Raw genomic sequence first — 18192 nt, 5'->3', positions numbered from 1 at the left:
ATCGGACTTTCCGGTCGCTTCCCGACACATCTACAATTGAGCGTTCTTTTGACATTAGCCGAGTCACGTCATTCGTCCTGGAGCTACTAGAAATCGCCCTTTGTTCATACCCAGTAACATGTGGGACGCCTTCCAACCTGGGGGGCTCATCTTCCGGCGCCATATCATTAATGCTATTGTGACTGGTCACAGGGTTTTCTTGGCAGGAAATACTGGAGTGGGTTGCCATTACCTTCTCCAGTGAATTACATTTTGTCAGAACTCTCTGCCGTGACCTACCTTGGGTGGCCCTACACAGCAGAGCTCACGATTTCATCGAGTTTCGCAAGACCCTCCGCCACGACAAGGCAGTGATTCATGAAGGGGAGACCATCTGTAAGTTGCTAAAATAATGTGGGTAGGTATGCTGGGTTCTTCGAGTCATTTTGCTAGTCATTAACGAAATGCTGGCGGCAAGTTGCTGTTCTTGTTGTTTTCCACGAACTCCCATGTTTACTCAATTTGAAAGCAAAGCAAGCGTGCGTCCAGCAAGCTGCAAGAGCTATTAGTTACGAAATGAGTTCCGGCGAATGAAATATCACAACTGCCAAATAACTGTCCAGCCAAATTCTTCCCATTTAGATACAAAAGGGGAAGGTGAATTAAGGTGAGCACAAGTAAACGTCACCGTCGCGGCGTAGAGTTAACATCCAACCGTCGCAAAGGCGTTATTACATGTGCGGCAACGTTCCAACTTTATGCCTCTTAGAAACAACATTGTTTCCACAAATAAGACAGCTGCCTCATACCCATTCGGCAAGTGCATGAACCGAATCATATTTTATAACTGAAAACTTAAAGCCAGTTGTGCAAAATATAGAATGATTAGCATGCACACACTAGCAATGCTTTACGGCTCGCGCGTCGTCTGTGCAAACACAGATGTGCACAATGAGTTCACAAATCAAGCAATGCCATACGTGAAACGTGCGATTCATGTCGCCACTAAACGTTAACGGAATTACCTTCGATACCTCTCAGATGTCCTTTCCTTCGAGCGTCTGTAAACAATCGGAAATACGATAGGCTCCTCGAGACATTTGATTTTTCGGCATTCACAAAATGCTAGCGCAGATTCTGCTGAATAAATCCAGGCGAGTATATATTTCCAGTTGCAAATGCGACGCTAAAGCAAGGGGACATTAAGTAAATGTCACAACCATGACCTAATTTTCTCGTCAGAATCAAACAATTAGAATGCTGTTAAACATGCACGAATGTGCTGACTTCATATCAGCTAGAGACTAGAAAATTTGCGCAAATAAAGAAATGCAGCAAACCTCAAACGAGTAGCGGGCGTACAGTAGCAAAGCTTCCTAGCTCCCGCACAGTTAAACAAGCAGGCACGTGTATAAGTATTTCAGAAACGATCCAAAGCCACGCGTAAAACATGATCCGATCCGTGCTGCATTCACTTTGAGAAACATTACTGTGCACATGATGCGGCCTCTGTTTTGGCAAAAAGCATGCAACTGTCTTTCGCAAACAACTAACAAATAAAGCAGTCAATAACGAACTGATGCTGCTTGACGGGGTACACGTAACGGGAGAATTAGCATTTCACAGCAGCACCATAACAGCGATGTAGTAAATAATAACAAAAGCAACGAGATGTGAGTAGCACTTCTTTCTCCGCACAGAACAATCCACTGTTGCCTTCGCTCCTATTTGTAACGCCGGCCAAGAAACTTGAAGAAATGCGTTTCCGGGAAGCTTTTATAGAGTTTAGAGCACCACACTACACAACTGTAGTTTTTAGACATGGCTCAGGCCCTAGCTGAACGGAACAATCGCGATTGTCGTGAGCCAAAACCTTCGACTGCAGCATAGAAACCCAAGGAGAAAGGCCGCCGGGAAGACCCGCCTGAGTTTTGTGACGCCGCCGCTAGGAAGCGCAACCTCCACAATGCTCGGGGTGTATAAGCCGTTACTGCTAAAATAACTCTTATTATTTCTTCATTTTAGCAACTGTCGTAGCGGCGTTCGGCCGCTATCAGCTTTAGCGTTCCAAAGGAGCGGAGACGCACTGACGAGCAGCGAGGCCCGTGTGCAAGACCAGAGCGAAAGACGCCCGTCTGTTTATTCCAGCCAAGTATATATGCAGGCACAATGACGTCATGGTTGTCACGTGATTCGAATACAGACGCATGTCAGCACATCCCCCTTTTCGGACAAGATCAGAAATCCCGTTATCACACATTTGAGGCACTAACTTCTTCACGGGAAAATTTACAAACTTTACAACCAGGTAACAGACAGCTTTGTTCTGTTGAAAAAGAAAACAATCCGCATGGCTCAGACCCAGCCCGCACACACACACACACACAAAGGATCACTCATCATATCCCCAGCGAACAGGAGGGCGAATTTCTCTTCGCGACTTGGTCACCGTGACTGGAGCCGAAAGCACCTGGTGTTTGGCGTTTGCCTCGGCCGGACAGCTAGTTACACTAGCAGGCGCGTGCCTGACTGACTCACCTGGCTCCTCCTGAACATGTTCATTGGAGAACTCGTAACTTCCTTCTGCTTTCCGAAAAATTTGCAAGCGGTTTAACATTCGTCGATTACGGCGCAGCAGAGCACCTTGTTCTGTGCGTACTACGAAGGACCGCGGAGTAGCTGCAGCACTAACTACAATTGCCTTGGTTTTCAAGTCTTGAACCCAGACAGGATCACCGGCCTCCAACCGAACGAGAACCCTAGCACGATGACGCGCTTGCGATTTTCGATTCGAATGATCCTTGCTTGTCAGATGGAAGGGAGGGTGCACTGGGTGCAGCCCTCCTGTGAAGGTACAGACCTCAACCAACAACCATCATCATCCTACGGCAACCCCGGGCAAGCCCCCCCCCCCCTCCCCCACCACATGGGTGGGGAGGTTTTTGTTTCGAGGAGCGGGCGTTATCCCAGCCAAGGGGCTCATGCGATCTGGATTCATTCCGCCGAGGCGGGTTTGCAGTGCCAATGCACCGCCTCCGCAACGCCTCAGCAGATTGAAGCCTGACGCGAGCAAGACTCCTAATAGCAGACTTCTATTTTTCGATTTTCTTCTTTGAATATTATTATTGGGCGTCCCCATTCTTCGTAAAATTTATTTGTGCCAAGGTGCCGTAGTTCTCGCTGAAAGTGGAACCAAAGCTCCTTTCTGATCTTATTCTTCACTTCCAGGAGACACGGCGTCTTGGAGCTGAAGGCAGCGCGGCATCTCGCTATCCAGATTTGGTAGTTAATTTCTGCGAGTGCCAAGACGAATTGTTTCCGTGCTTCACTGGGCAGCGGATTGAGATACCTCGCCGTGCAGTACGGGATGCCTGGAAGCCTAAACAAATCTCTCAGCCGATCGAGGAGTGCGGTTGGCCGGATGCAATCATAAAAAATGTGCTCTGCAGTCTCACGTACTCCACAGAATGGGCAGGTGTCGACTTGTTTCGACAGTCTTGACACTAATGCTCGTCGGCGGGTCGGAAATATGCCTCGCACGAATCGCCACATAAACGACGCGGAACGCGCAACGAGGAAATGAGCAGTGATGAAACTCCACATTGGGCACGCTGGGCGGGCATTAGTTATAGGTGTTTCGGAAGTGCTGGTGTCAGTAAGTCAAGTGCACTTTTAAATTCAATACCGAGAGGGTCTTCGGCAGACTTTTCTCTTAGAAGCATCAAGTCTTCTGCCGCCATGCGGTAGAAATCTAGCAGCGTCCCTGCGCGAGGGCAGCTGTGTGATGGGGGCCTTTGTGTGAAGGCTGTGAGCCTGGTTGAAAGGAAGAAGTTGGTGAGCATCTTTGTCAAATGCCTATCACATTCCACTGCAGGCGCTGTCAACCTAACATGCAGTACCCTAGTCGGAGCGGAGAGGCTATGAATGCTGAGGCCCCCTCTGTACCTTGGCTGTTTTATGACGCATCTTCGGACTTTATCTAGAGTATCCTGCCATAGGAAGCGGAATATGTGCTTGTCCAGAGTCTTCTTGGTGTCAGTAGGTATGTCCATGATGCTTGCCGTGAAGCTTAAGGTGATGAGGAGGGTACGAATGATCGTTGCTAGCGCGGTGAGGGGCTATTTTAATGCTCTCAAATCTTGTATCCTCCTGATCACCTTCTCTTTCGTTTTTTTCCCAGTTGCGCGTGGAGGCGCCACACGGTTCAAAGTAGAAGCCCAGCATCCTGGTTTCATGGAATGCTAGGATGTCTGCAACCATGGGGATGCTGTAGTCGAGGTGCATGACAGAGCTCTTCCGTTTATTCAGGCGTGCACCACTTGCATTGCATAGCCGCCTGTAATTGGCAGAATCCGTTCGGCCGAGCGCGCATCCGGAACTATGATGATAACGTCGTCGGCATAGGAAAAAATTGGTGGGCTCGGTGGACCAACTGGTAAAGGAATTTTGCTTATGAAGGGGTCTGTAGCAAAGCGCTGCAGCAACGGCTCAATCGCTATTGTGTATAGCAGGGGGGAGAGCGGGCACCCTTTTCTGACACCCCTCGTGACCATGAAGGGAGTGGAAATCCTCCCCTGGTTTCTCACTTCAGAGCGCGGTTCTGCATAGAATGTTTGCACTGTGCGCACAAATCACATCGATTCCTGCGTGCTGCAATTGACTGAACAGGTATTAATAGTTGAGCCTGTCGAATGCTTTCTCTTGATCAAGGGAGAGCACGATGCCTCCTAGTCTACGGGACTTTAGCCAGGTGATTCTGTTGCTTAATGCGAGACCATGAAGTTCGACTGATCGGCAAGGCACGCAGCACGCCTGATGTGGTCCGACGATCTTAGACAGCTCTGGTGTCAAGCGCTCTACAAGGCATTTCGTCAAAATTTTGTAGTCTGTATTTAAAAGAGATATGGGTCTCCATGCCTTGAGATCCATAGCTCTGTTTTGGTCTTTACAGAGGAGTGTCAGCAGGCCCTCGTTCATGCTAGTGCTAAGTTTTCCTTCCTCCAACAGGGTTAAGTAGGTTGGAGAATGGCACCTTCAGAAGCGACCAGAAACGTTTGTAGAAGGCAGGTGGTAGGCCGTCTGTCCCTGGACTTCTGTTCGGTTACATGAACTTGAGAGCTGCAAACAGTTGTTCTTCTGTAAGCCATGTTCCATCCACATTTGGTTTGTCTTGCGGACTCTGGATGGTGAAAGAGCCTGCGTCGCATGGTTTGGCGGTGTGCAATTCCTCGTAAAAAAGTCGAGCCTTCTGCTATAACATCATTCTTCTCTGTGCTGGGCCCCGCAGCTGAGGTGCCATCGGAACGCGTGTCCGCGTCAACCCATCAGGATTTCTGCAGAACTGTAGCCCAGCACTCCTGGTGTAGGCCTGTATGCGAGAAGTGCAAGGTAGGGGTGCTTTGATTTAAGTACAAGTCGCTTGATGTTTGCACCATCCTTGCCACTTCCCCATTCTTGAGGGTGCCTTGAGTTTACAGTCACGTGACTGAAACCATACACAGCAAAACGTTCGAACTCGTAGCATGAAAATTGTGGTCCATTATCTGTCACTATACCGTCTCCGGAATTCCATGACGATCAGAAATGCTCTTCTTTCTATAACGGTTCCAACTGTAGTTGATGGAAGAAGCGCAATTTCCGGGCAGCGATACAGATAATAATAATCATCATCATCAGCCTGATTATACCCACTGCAGGGCGAAGGCCTCTCCCATATTTCTCCACTTAACCCGGTTCTGTGCTAGCTGCATCCACTTGACCCCTGCGAACTTCTTAATCTCATCCGCCCACCTAACTTTCTGCCGCCCCCTGCTACGCTTTCCTTCCCTTGGAATCCAGTTTTTTACCCTCAGCGACCATCGGTTATCCTCTCTTCGCACTACATGTCCTGCCCATGTCCATTTATTCTTCTTAATTTCCACTAGAATGTCGGTAACTTGAGTTATTTCTCTGACCCACTCTGCACGCTTTCTATCTCTTAATGTTACCCCTACCATTTTTCGTTCCATACCCCTCTGGGTTGTCCTCAACTTAAGTAGAACTCTCTTAGTTAGCCTCCACGTTTCAGCCCCATAGGTGAGTACAGGCAAGATGTAACTGTTGTATACTTTCCCCTTGAGCGATACCGGTAAGCTGCTAGTCATAATCTGCGAGTGCTTGCCAGATGCGCTCCATCCCAATGTTATTCTTCTTGTTATTTCCTTTTCATGGTCCAGATCTGCGGTTACTACCTGTCCTAAGTAGACATATTCGCCTACTACTTCCAGTATTTCGCTACCTAATGTAAACTGCTGTTCCTTCCCGAGGCTGTTGAACATTACCTTAGTCTTCTGCATATTGATTTTCAAGCCTACCTTTCTACTTTTTCTGTCTAGGTCATCAATCATTATTTGCAGTTCATCCCCCGAGTTGCTTAGCAAGGCAATGTCATCAGCAAATCGCAGATTACTGAGGTATTCTCCATCTACCCTTATCCCTAACTGCTCCCATTCCAAGTCTCTGAATACTTCCTCTAAACAAGCTGTGAATAGTACTGGGGAGATTGTGTCTCCTTTCCGAACACCTTTGTTTATGGGAATTTTGTTACTTTCTTTACGCAGAACTATGATTGCTGTGCAGCCACTATATATATATATCTTCCAGCACTTTCACGTACGGCTCGTCTACCCCCTGATTTCGCAATGCCTACATCACCGCCGAGGTTTCAACTGAGTCAAATGCTTTTTCGTAATCAATGAATGCTATGTATAAGGGCTGGTTATATTCCGAGCATTTTTCAATCACCTGATTGATGGTATGGATATGATCGATAGTAGAGTATCGTTTCCGAAACCCTGCTTGATCCTTAGCTTGATTGCAGTCTAAGGTTGTCCTGATTCTATTAGCGATTACCTTAGTAAATACCTTATACGTAACAGACAGTAAGCTGAATCTGAAGAAGGAACGCAACAGATTAGTAAGAAAGAAGTCCATCAATGAATTAGCGGTGAGGGGGAGGGCAGAAGAGTTCAGGATCTCGCTACAGAATAGGTATTCAGCTCTAACAGAGGATGGCGACATTACCCTAGAGGCAAGGAACAATAATTTCAGAGATATCATTACTGAGTGCGCGGTAGAAGTAGGCGGTAGGATAGAGAGGATACCGGTAAGCTGTCTAAGGGGACGAAAGATTTGATTAAGAAACGCCAGAGTATGAAAGCTTCCAATCCAACAGAACAGATCGAATTGGCCGAGATATCAAAGCTAATCAATAAGCGCAAGGTGGCCGATATAAGGAAGTATAACATGGAGAAAATTGAGCATGCTGTAAAGAACGGGGGAAGCCTTAAAGCGGTAAAAAAGAAATTGGGCATAGGCAAAAACCAGATGTATGCGATAAGAGACAAGGCGGGCAACGTCATCACTAATATGGACAAGATAGTCAAAGTAGCCGAGGAGTTCTATACAGATCTCTACAGTAGCCAAAGTAGTCAGGACCGTAATGAGATTGGCGCTAGAGAAAAACAGTCGTTCCACCAGTGACGAAGGACGAGGTCAAGAAAGCACAAGAAACTATGAAAAGGGGGAAATCAGCTGGAGAGGATCAGATAACTACAGATTTGCTGAAGGGCGGGGGGAATATCGTGCTAGAAAAACTGGCCACCCTGTATACGCAGTGCCTGGTGTCATCGACGGTACCAGAACCATGGAAGAATGCAAACATTATCCTCATTCACAAGAAAGGGGACTCTAAGGACCTTAAAATTACAGATACAGATAATCGACCAGCACCAAATAGTGGCGATTGTTGATAAGACACAAATCAACACCAGCTCTCTCCCATGCAAAACTTGTCCCGTGTCCGCTTGCAAGGAAGAAACTTGTACCTTGCGTTCGTTGCCTCTCGAAGTCTTTTTGATGCACGCTTTAGCAAAGTGTCCCTTTACGACGCAGTAACTGCACTTAACTGTCCTCGCTAAGCAAACTGTTCGGGGATGCAGGGAACCACTGCAGTAGATGCAGCGTCTGTCATGACGCACTGAAGAGTTGGCGTGCCCACGTTGAGGCTTTTTGTGACGTCCCAAGGCGTCGACTATTGCTGCGGAGCCAACTGTCACGTTTTCGCACGGAAGAGGTACCTTCGAGGCCTGGTCTGCCGTGGAGTTGCGAAGAATTTCCTGCTGCTGCTGAACAGTTTCATAAAGGCGTGCTTTTGAAAGGGGGACGCTAGAGACAGCTTGGAGTACATCATTATAGCGACTCTGAGAGCTTTTCGTCTCTTAGTCCGACGACGAACCTGGGCCCGTATTCCGAGTTTGCGTCGTTATTTAATTGTCGCTATCTCACGTGACTTCGAGTCATCTGATTGGTGGAAACGCCGGAATCGAATGTTTTCACTACGGAACCAGCACAGGTGTCAACACCATGTTCCGGCGTTTAGACCAATCAGGTGACTCGAGGTCACCTGAGATAGTGACAATTCGATAACGACGCAAACTCGGAATACGGGCCCTGTCTCTGATAAGGCGTTGCTTCGGTTCGCTAAGACATGCAACGCAGTCAATAACTGGGCCCGTATTCCGAGTTTGCGTCGTTGTCGAAGTGTCGCTATCTCGCATGACCTGGTGATTGTGATTGGTCGAAACGCCGAAACCAGGTGATGCCACTAGGGAACCGAAAATGCAGCAACACCCTTTTCCGGCATTTAAACCAATCAGATGGCTCGAGGTTCTGTGAGATAGCGATACTTCGATACGGGCCCTGTTATACTGACTCACCGGGCATTTGATACCGCTTGTGAAAGCAAGCGCTCTAGTACACGACTTTGATCTCCTTTACGAAATACGCGTCTAACTGCTTGACGACGTGGACCTTCTTCGAGTCCTTGACCGAAAGACCGAAGGTGGCAATAATGTCCCGAGCTTGCCGTCCCATAGTGTAAAGACGCGTTCGTACCTGTGCTTCTGAGCGCTCGTTGAGGCCCGACGCAAAGCGATAGTCATCGAAATTCTGAATCCATACCGGTTACTCTGATATATTGTCGAAGTCCAGCGATGGCGGTTGTTGAAGGCCCGTTACAGCGAAGATTTTGGCTCCGTCCAAAGTTCGATGTTCCGCTTCTATCCCAGGTCACAGCTTTTACACTTCTGACACCATGTCGTAGCGGCGTCCGGCCGATATAAGCTTTAGCGTTCCAACGGAGCGGAGACGCATCAACAAGCAGCAAGACCCGTGTGCAAGCCCAGAGCAGAAGAAGCCCGTCTGTTTATTCCAGCCAAATATATACAGGCGCAATGACGACATGGTTGTCACATGACTCGAATACAGACGCATGTCGGCACAGCAACCAGATAACTTTTTTTTTTGTAGCGAAAGCTACACGACGCTAACCTTGAGCTTTTCCCTCGGGCCCTTTCATGTGGGAGGGTGATATTAGAATCAGCCTACCCTGACATTTGAATTCACGTTACCCTTATACCACGCAGGCACATTCATACGCTTTAGCTAAAGCGGGGTTTATATCTGTGTGGTGTGCCGCCGACTCCGCCGCGACGAGGAGTAGGAGGGTAGCGCCATTGGCGCCATCCCAGCAGATGCGCTCACCGGTGCAGAGAGGAGAAGGGTAATGATGCAAGCGGCGGATGGGGGTTGTTGTGGCTGCAGGAAGAAGAAAAGAAAATGCACGGGCCTGCTACTAGCTCTGTAGCTGAGCCACCTCCGCTGCCTCGTGCGGACAGAAGAGAAAATAGAGCAGAAAGAAAAAAAGAAGGAGAGAAAGACGCGCGCCGTAAGAACAGCCGTCGTCCACCACCACTGAAGCGGTGGCGGGTGCAATGACGGCCTACAACAGATAAAAAATTCAGTGACAGGCTAGCCCCCGCCGCAAGTGGCGGTGACCTACTTGTCCCAACCCCATCGGGGGCAAGGGGGCGCTTATCCAGGCACCCTATTCCGCACTGCGCATCTGTGCCCCGCCGCGGAGTGCTGACCGAGTGGAGCAGAAAAGCGTCTGCTGGCATTGCATGCGCAGCGCGTGAAAGTGAATTCTGCCTAGAACGACGGTGACCTTTGATGCGTTGAAAGGAATGGTGGCTGTGTTCGATGCAACGCTCGTCCGCCTGCAGCCAAAGCTTTCGCTCCACATTCGGTGCAGCCGAGTTGAACGCGTCTAATATTTTAGTGCGTAGCACTACTAACCGCAATCACGGATTTCGCCCATGTCTGTGAACTTCGTGAAAGAGAAGGTGACGACGCACGCGTTGCGCGACTCAGCATTGAGGAGGCGGAGTGGCCGCACAACTGCAACACAAGCCGCTTGCTCCCTCTCTCTGTCCATCCGTCTCTGTTTGAACTTGAAGGGGAAGTGGCGACGCCCGCACCACGCGACTTAACACTGAGGGGGTGGAGCGGCCCCATAGATGCCCCCGGTGAGAGAGTAAGACAGTGAGAGAGTTAAAGTTAAATTGGTTCACAGGAAGGGAAAGGCGCAGTAACTGTCACACTTGCTCTTTGGACACCCGAACCGCGCCGTAAGGGAAGGGAGGAAGGTGGGAATGAAAGTGGAAAGAGAGAAAGAGGAGCCGTAGTGGAGGGCTACGGAGTAATTTCGACCACCTGGGGATCTTTAACGTGCGCTGACATCGCACAGCACACGGACGCCACTTCGTTTCGCCTCCATCGAAACGCAGCCGCCGCGGTCGGGTTCGAACCCGGGAACTCCGGCACAGTAGTCGGGCGTCTTACCACTGCACCACCCCGGCGGGGCGGTGAGAGAGGGCCGTGTCAGTTTCGGACGTGATGGCCGTCGATGGGCAGCCAGGGCAGCGTTGCACAAGCACGTGTTACCCCGGAGTGAACAGGGGCGTATTGCTGGCGCTTCCTTAACTTCGACATCTCTCCCCTCGCATGTGCAGACGTGCACGCGCGGTGCTCCCTGGACCTCGGCTCCGCGCCGCTCGCCGCGTTGTTAAGCAGCTTGTGCTTACCTTCACGCCTAAGCAGTGTTACGCACCTACTTCGCATGCAAATTGGCCGTAATTTTTTTTTCTGCTAGTCAACAGTATATTTTTTGTCTCCCAGTCCCATTTTTTGTAGGCGCACCGCCGTTTGGCAAAGTCAAGGAACGCTGAGCTCGATCGACGAAGAGCTCGAGCCTGAGTGTCCCCTCCTCTCAGTTATGTTGCTATATATCGATATGCTGGCGCCACCTTCGCCCAAGGTCATCTTACGGGCAGCACGTCGAAGACTGCAAACCAGAAAGAGTAGGAGAGAGAGAGAGTAAGCTTTAATTGTTTAACGGAATAGCGCGGGTGGTTTCCTCAGCCCAGGATACCATTGGCCTGGGCTGTCTTCCGGGCCCTGGTGAGCAGGCTGCGCTGCTCAGAGAGACCCTTGTGAGCCAGCTCTGCCTCCCACTCCGCTTGGCCGAGCGCTCGAGCTTTATATTTCTCTAATTGCTATTTGCAGTTCCATATCATGTGAAGGATGTCCGAGACTTCACCGCATGTAGTGCACGTGTTATTTTTGAACTTTTCGGGCCAGATTTGTGGTACTTTGCTAGGTTTGGAAATGTCCTAGCCAGGTGTTCCGACAATCCGGAGTTGGTGCGAAGCGAAAAGAAAGGCACGCAAACGCACCGTTGGCTCTATGTCAACATACAGACTACGCAGCAGCCCTCGTCGGCGAGCTAGCCCGTCTTCGACATTCATAGGCATTTCAGGCGTCGGTGACGTAGAATGATCGTGATGATGGTCTGTGATTTCTGTTGGAAACCCTTGTAATCCCCCAGAGGGCCTGTGCTGTGCCCTGTTTGAGAAGCTGTGGGTAACACTTAGCTGTGGGTAGTCTTGCTGTACGTGGAGGTCAAGGATTCATAAGCTTGGTGCCGTATGAGATGGGAGTACTGCCTGCAGTGTTAGTCGGACGTCCCGTGCCAGGTGATGGTGGCCTCGTCTTTCGCGGTGGAATAAAATGAGATTTGATTTCTCTGGAGAACCGCTGAGGCCCTTTCTGCTTGCGTGCTCGTGGATAGTATTGGTTACAGTTAGTAGGGCATATTGCATGGCGCAATCAGAACCTAACATGGTTCCGATGCTGATTTCATCTGTACAGCGCGTTTTTAGGCCTCAGATTGCTTTGAACTAATTGGAGCTCGCGCATGACAAGACTAAACAAAGTTGGCGAGGGGACGGACCCAATTGTGGCGCCTCTCGTTTGGACATGTGCTTTGATGCGGATTATCCGATTGTAATCATTGCTGTGTGCTCTTGGAGACAGATTCAAATGTAATGCACATGCATTTCCTGCAACGTGTAGTAGCTGGAAGCTCGTCAGCTTGAGGTCATCGCACTTGTGCTTGGCCGGATCGCGCTTGCGTTTGGGAGAAAGCTTAAAACGGCCGCACAGCGGGGGGCCATCAAGGAAGATCTGCTGCAGAGTATTTTCGGGGAAAGGGTCCTCCCGGGCTCCGTATTTGGGTTTGCTCAGCTTTTGTCGCGTCTTCAAAACGCGGGAGAGGTGAAAAAAAGCTAATAGAATCCTGCATTCCCAAGCGGGATCGGAGCGCGGCCGGTACCGGAAGAATTGAGAAAAAAAAAATGAAAAACGCAGCATCCTGGCTTTAACGAGCAGTGTCCGGCCGCCTGTCGACCCAGCGCGGGTTACGCGTGAAAGCACAATAAACAAAAAATGCTACTGTTTTCGCGGCCTTACACCAGGGTAGCTGTATATGATATGCTGGATGATATATTGTTTTTGGGTATCTTCCTTTTCATGCATCTCCCCTATAAGAGACCATCTTTTCGTTGTCCATAACGTGCCTAGTTAAATCACATAGTCATTGCCCATTCAGGGAAATGCAAGGTAGACGAAATGGTAGAATCCGAAAGAGCCAGAAGCTTGAAAGTTTTATGTGGGGTCGGGAATGCGCATAATGTCAGATGAACCTGTGAGGGGCTACTTTGGTCATCTACTTTGGTCATCTGATGAGAAGAGAGGAGTCGCTGGAGAAATATTTGATGTTGGGAAAGGTTGAGGGTCGCCGGAGAAGGGGTAGGCAGCGAACGCGATGGTTAGATGGCATCCTCGAGGCACCGCAGATGAAGTTATGTGATGTTAGGAAGATAGTGAGAGACCGGAAAGCGTGGCGTGACATGGTCCATAGGGTCACGAATAGTCGGACATGCCTGAACGATTGAACTGACCTATGCATATTCCCGGAGGATCAGGAGCAGTGACGATGGCGTAAAGAAGGGTGGTTGGCTGCGTCATTAGGGTCTGAGCTGAACACTTGGTTAGGGTGCAATGGAAGTTTTCAGGGTATTGTACAAGACCGACGCCCACCATTGAGCTAGATAGGTTGCAAGGCAACCAGGAGACCCGATCTTAAACAGCCATTTGGAGAAGCAATAGAAGAGTCAGGACCAATAAATTCAGCATAGGGTGCAAGGTTGCAGGAATAGATTCGAGTGGGAGGAAACAAAGACAGCTAAGAAGGGTATATATTAGCTAGAAATAGGAGAAAATAGCAGCAAATCTACAAGGATTGGATTTTAATTGTAATTATGGCAACATATCTTATGAACACAAAGCGACCACCATGCAATCCCGGTTATGCATGGGAATATTGCAGCAGTGACTAAACTTTGGCTCGCGACTCTGCTTCTCTACATCATTCCCATATTTTAAGGCGAAAGCCTAAGCAGCCCCATTACGTCAAAATCCATATGGCGTTGTCAACAAACGGCAGGCCCCGAAAGATAGTGTCTGCATAAGCCACAGTGAACGGACCTCCTTTTCACAAAGATTTCCCTTCTTTCGTACCAATATTGTGATACAATCGTTCGTAGTGAAGCATTCAGGGTGGTGTCACACCTCTTCCCTTCCCATTTAGCATGTACATCTGCTAGCCAAGTTGGAGGCTAGTATGCGATAGGAATTCGTACCGACAACATGCGCACCTCATCTCAATAGAACACGTGACCTGGCGCAGCAAGCGCCGTCAGAGAAGCAGAAATATTACAAAGGCAATCGTGCTACTAGTCGAGTAGCGGCGCGCACCATAGGAACCGTATAAAGAATGGCAGCTGTGGTGCAGCATCGCGCAAGCCACCTTTGAATCCATACATACAAGCTGTGCTAAGAGTTTCTACCGAATTTTGCAACGAGAGCTACACTAGGCTAGCAGAAGCGTCGTTTGTTGAGCTGGGCAGAGACCACTACTGCGCCGTTACCATGGCAAATAGTTGCTCCGGAGCCACGGGTGTGCGCTGTGAGCAGTTGTCACGAAATCGGCGCACATTTTTATTAAGCCGGCGCGGCGCGAGGCCGGTGCGGCGCCGCATGGAAATTTCCACAAAGTTCGAGAAAAGCCTCCTTCCCAGCGCGAGAGCGCGCGTAGCTTTGTACGCGTCGCCGTCACCCTCTTTCTTATCACCCGGCGATGACGATGATTCATCAGTCTGGAGTATGCCAGAGCTCTTCAGAATTTTCTACGGGTCCTATCCAATGACGACGCGTGGTTAGACGGGAGGAAAAGGGAGCGCTCTAACCAACGAAGTGTGTGTGCGCGCTAGCTTTAGCGCGCCTTGACAGACACGGCGCGCCCTATTTATTGAGACCGCGCCGCTTGTGTAATCAGTCAGTCAGTGGTTGCGGCGTGTTCGCAAGTGTGGCATCTGGACTCCCGGGGATCACCCGCCGCTGGCAAGCCCACAGACCTGCGAGGGAGCGGCGCTCGTCTTGTATGGCGGCCACATCGTGAGTCTCGAGGCGCCGGACTACAGCAGTGCCCGGTGAACAATTTGTTGTTTGTATTTGTGACTCTCTCGTGTATTGTTTTGTGTTGTAAGCCTCTGTGTTATTGAATACTTCTGTAGTTGCATGCTTAGCGTTGTTTTTGTGAGCCTCTCGTCTGTGCATTTCAAGTGTTTTTGTGTATTCCTCTGTATCGTCTCTTGCTGTGTGTAAAGTGCGTTTTCTTGTTACTTCTCACTCCGACCCTTACTCTGGCTTGAACCGGCGACATCTGGGCACTAAACGGCCACCCCCTTCTGTCACTACAAGGTAGTTGAATTCCGGTAGAGCTTGCCACGCAAGTCGAGGGCATCTCCTTTGCGACCGGAACAGCTGCCCCCACTCACTATATCTAAGGGTGTCTGGGAGTGCATGTGGGCACCGTTAAGGGCGCATCGTTAAAAATACCTAATAATTATTAATGGGTGACAGCAGTCGTGCCGCAGCTGCTGCGGCGAGTCCGAGTGATTCCGTTCTCTCAACGGTGGATAGATGGATGGTTGTTTGGAGCTTTCCTTGGAAATGGGGTGGTGATAGTCATCCCCATGCTCAACCTTTCTTTTTTATGTTCTTTAACTTAGATAATCCGCCAACTTTAACCACTTTCCTTTTAGTCCCTAGTTATCTTTATATAATACCAGTGTTTAATTTCGATTTGGCTTCTATGCGTCCCCTCCCTGCTATTTATCCACCAATCTTCAAAACATCTCTTGCCAAGCATGTCTACAGCCGATTCATTCACACTTCCTTTGTTACTTCCTCGGCTAGAGTGCCCGTGTCCGCATCGACATATGGATGGATACTGCCACACTCCACTATAAGATGTTCAATTGTTTCTGGGCATACACCGCACATAGCACAAGTTACTTCTTGATTAAACTTCCTTGTATAGCTTCGAGTTCTAAGGCATCCTTATCTAGCCTCAAAAAGGTCGCTGCCGCTCGTGTTGTCATAGGTTTTCTTCTTAAACAGATTTTTCCATTTTCTATATATGTCTAGGGTCAGCTTCTTTTCCATTGAAGTATTCCAGTTTTTAGCATCTCTGTTCTTTACCTGTCGTTTAATGTTTTATTTCTCCATCCTGCCTTCCTACATTTAGTTTTCTGGTCCTTTTCCGCCACAGTGAGGCAATGCCCTTTCGATATAAGTATTTAAAAATACTTTAGCTGCCCACCTACTGCCATCCATTTTTCCAAGGTGTTCTTCATACAATATTTCACTCTGAGCTTCTCGTGCCTCGAAAGACGCCCAGCCTATGTCTCCTTGTACCGGTTCGTTGGTAGTTTTGCCGTGGGCTCCATGTGCTAACCTTCCCACAGATCTTAGTTATTTCTAACCGCGACTAGATTTTAAGCCCAAACCCGCGTTACCAAAAGTAAGCCCTGGTACCATTATTCCTTTCCAAATGCCTTTAAGTAATTAATTCGTATCTCTTGTACCCCCATAACGCCCAGTGCTTCATTATTGTGGCATCCCTTCGCCCCTTTGCCCTGTTCATGTTTTTCCATGCATACCTGTCCTTCGTTTATCCATATTCCAAGGTACATATATTCTGCTGGTCTTGGTATCTCACTCCCTCGTATTTCCAGCTTTTTATCACTGAAATCGTTTAATACCATCAGACCAGAATTAAGTGTGCTGAAGGTAAAGCCGACTACACCTCCTTCGTATTCATATATTAACCATTGCTTGTAAATCTCCCTGGCTATTGGACAATAGAACAATGTCGTCCACGTACATTACTCCTGGAAGCGATTCGTGTGCGTCCGTTCCACCTAGCTTATATGAGAGATTAAAACGAAAGTTGCTTTCTTGCAGATTTTTTTCCATATTCGTTATATAAATCATGAACAGTGGTGATAGCGAACATCCTTGCTTTAGTCATTTGCATACCTCGACAGTTGTGGGCGCCACTGACGACAGCGCGCCCAAGCGGCAAGCTAACCAGGCGGACCGCCGGCAGACCCCGGCATGGGCGACCGCGCCAAGGAGAGCGAAAACGGGCGCTATTACCTGATGTATAAATAAACAGTTTTGCTTGTTATACCGGCTACGTCTACCACATGGAAGCAGCGGTGAGATAACCAACGCAGCGTGACACCCAGGACAGCGTGCCCAACGTAAGCGGCCGCAGCGTCATGCCAGACACTCGCGGCGCGAACGAAGAGCGCGGCACTCCGAGAATGACGTTCAACCCGCACGCCGTGGAACTGCCGACAAAGTTCGATTTCCGCAAGCCCGAAGATTGGACACGATGGCACTGCAGGTGGGAACGCTACCGACTCATCTCCGGTCTGACAGGACAGGACGAGACGACGCAAATCAACACATTACTCTACGCCATGGGCGAAGAAGCGGAGGACGTGCTCGCTGCTTTGAAACTGACAGATGAACAGATGGCATCATACTCCGCCGTGGTGAGTGCTTTGGAAAAGCATTTCCTAGTTCTAAAGAATGTCATCTATGAGAGAGCGCGATTTAACTCTCGGAAACAAGAGCAGCATGAAAACGTCGACGCATTTGCGACTGAACTGTTCAAGATGGCCGAAAGATCCGAATACGGAACTCAAAGACGAACTGATTCGGGACAGGCTCGTGGTCGGCTTGCGAGACGTAAAACTCAGCGAGAGCCTGCAGCTTGATGCAGAACTCACTCTCGAAAAAGCAATAACAGCTGCCCGCAATTCAGAGAGCGTGAAACTTCAACACAAGGAAATTCGATCCATCGAACAGCCAGCTCTCGACATGGGAGAAGTTCGCGGCCAGACAAACGTCAAAACTCGCCGGAACGAGGCGAAGGTGCCTTTCAAGTCGCGCCCTCAACGTACACACAAGATGGGAGACGAACGCTGCAAGTGATGTGTGTGACCACACGAAGACACAGTGTCCCGCGATAGACGAGACGTGCAACCAGTGTGGGAAAAAGGCCACTACACCCGCGTCTGCATGTGCCGAAGGACGAGACGTCGAGTATCCGACAACGACCAAAAGATCTCGGAGAGCTATATATATCTAGGCGAAATCAAAGTGGGAGCGAACACGCCGTGGAGGATTACTGCTACCGTGAGCAACTTGTATTTTACCTTCAAGGTCGACACCGGCGCGGATGTGACTGCATTCGCACACGACCAGTACGACAGAACCGTCATGGTACCCATCAAGTCAACGCAACAGCTGCGAATTACGAGCGCTGCGACGGAGAACAACAACGAGAGAGTAATGACAAGGACAGCGCCTGTCCTTGTCATTACTCCTCATGCGGTCTTGGGGTTGTACTTCTACAGCAGTCGCACGAAAAGCTCCTACCTGTGGCATATGCATCACGCTCCCTTACAGATACAGAACAAAGATATGCCCGAATCGAAAAGGAGGCACTGGCAATCACATGGGCTTGCGAACATTTTCGCAAATGCCTGCTGGGATCAACCTTTCACGTGGAAA

General features: G+C 49.3%; 1 pseudogene; it reads right to left on the bottom strand.

The window, feature by feature from the left end:
• Positions 1–889: 889 nt before the first annotated feature.
• On the bottom strand, positions 890–10294 carry LOC146193418 (uncharacterized; annotated as a pseudogene).
• Positions 10295–18192: the final 7898 nt, after the last annotated feature.

Source organism: Amblyomma maculatum, chromosome 4 (assembly GCF_055883805.1).
Source record: "Amblyomma maculatum isolate TAMU_Amacu chromosome 4, ASM5588380v1, whole genome shotgun sequence".
NCBI classification, from domain to species: Eukaryota; Metazoa; Arthropoda; class Arachnida; order Ixodida; family Ixodidae; genus Amblyomma; species Amblyomma maculatum.
This window is presented reverse-complemented; position numbering and strand designations above follow the sequence as displayed.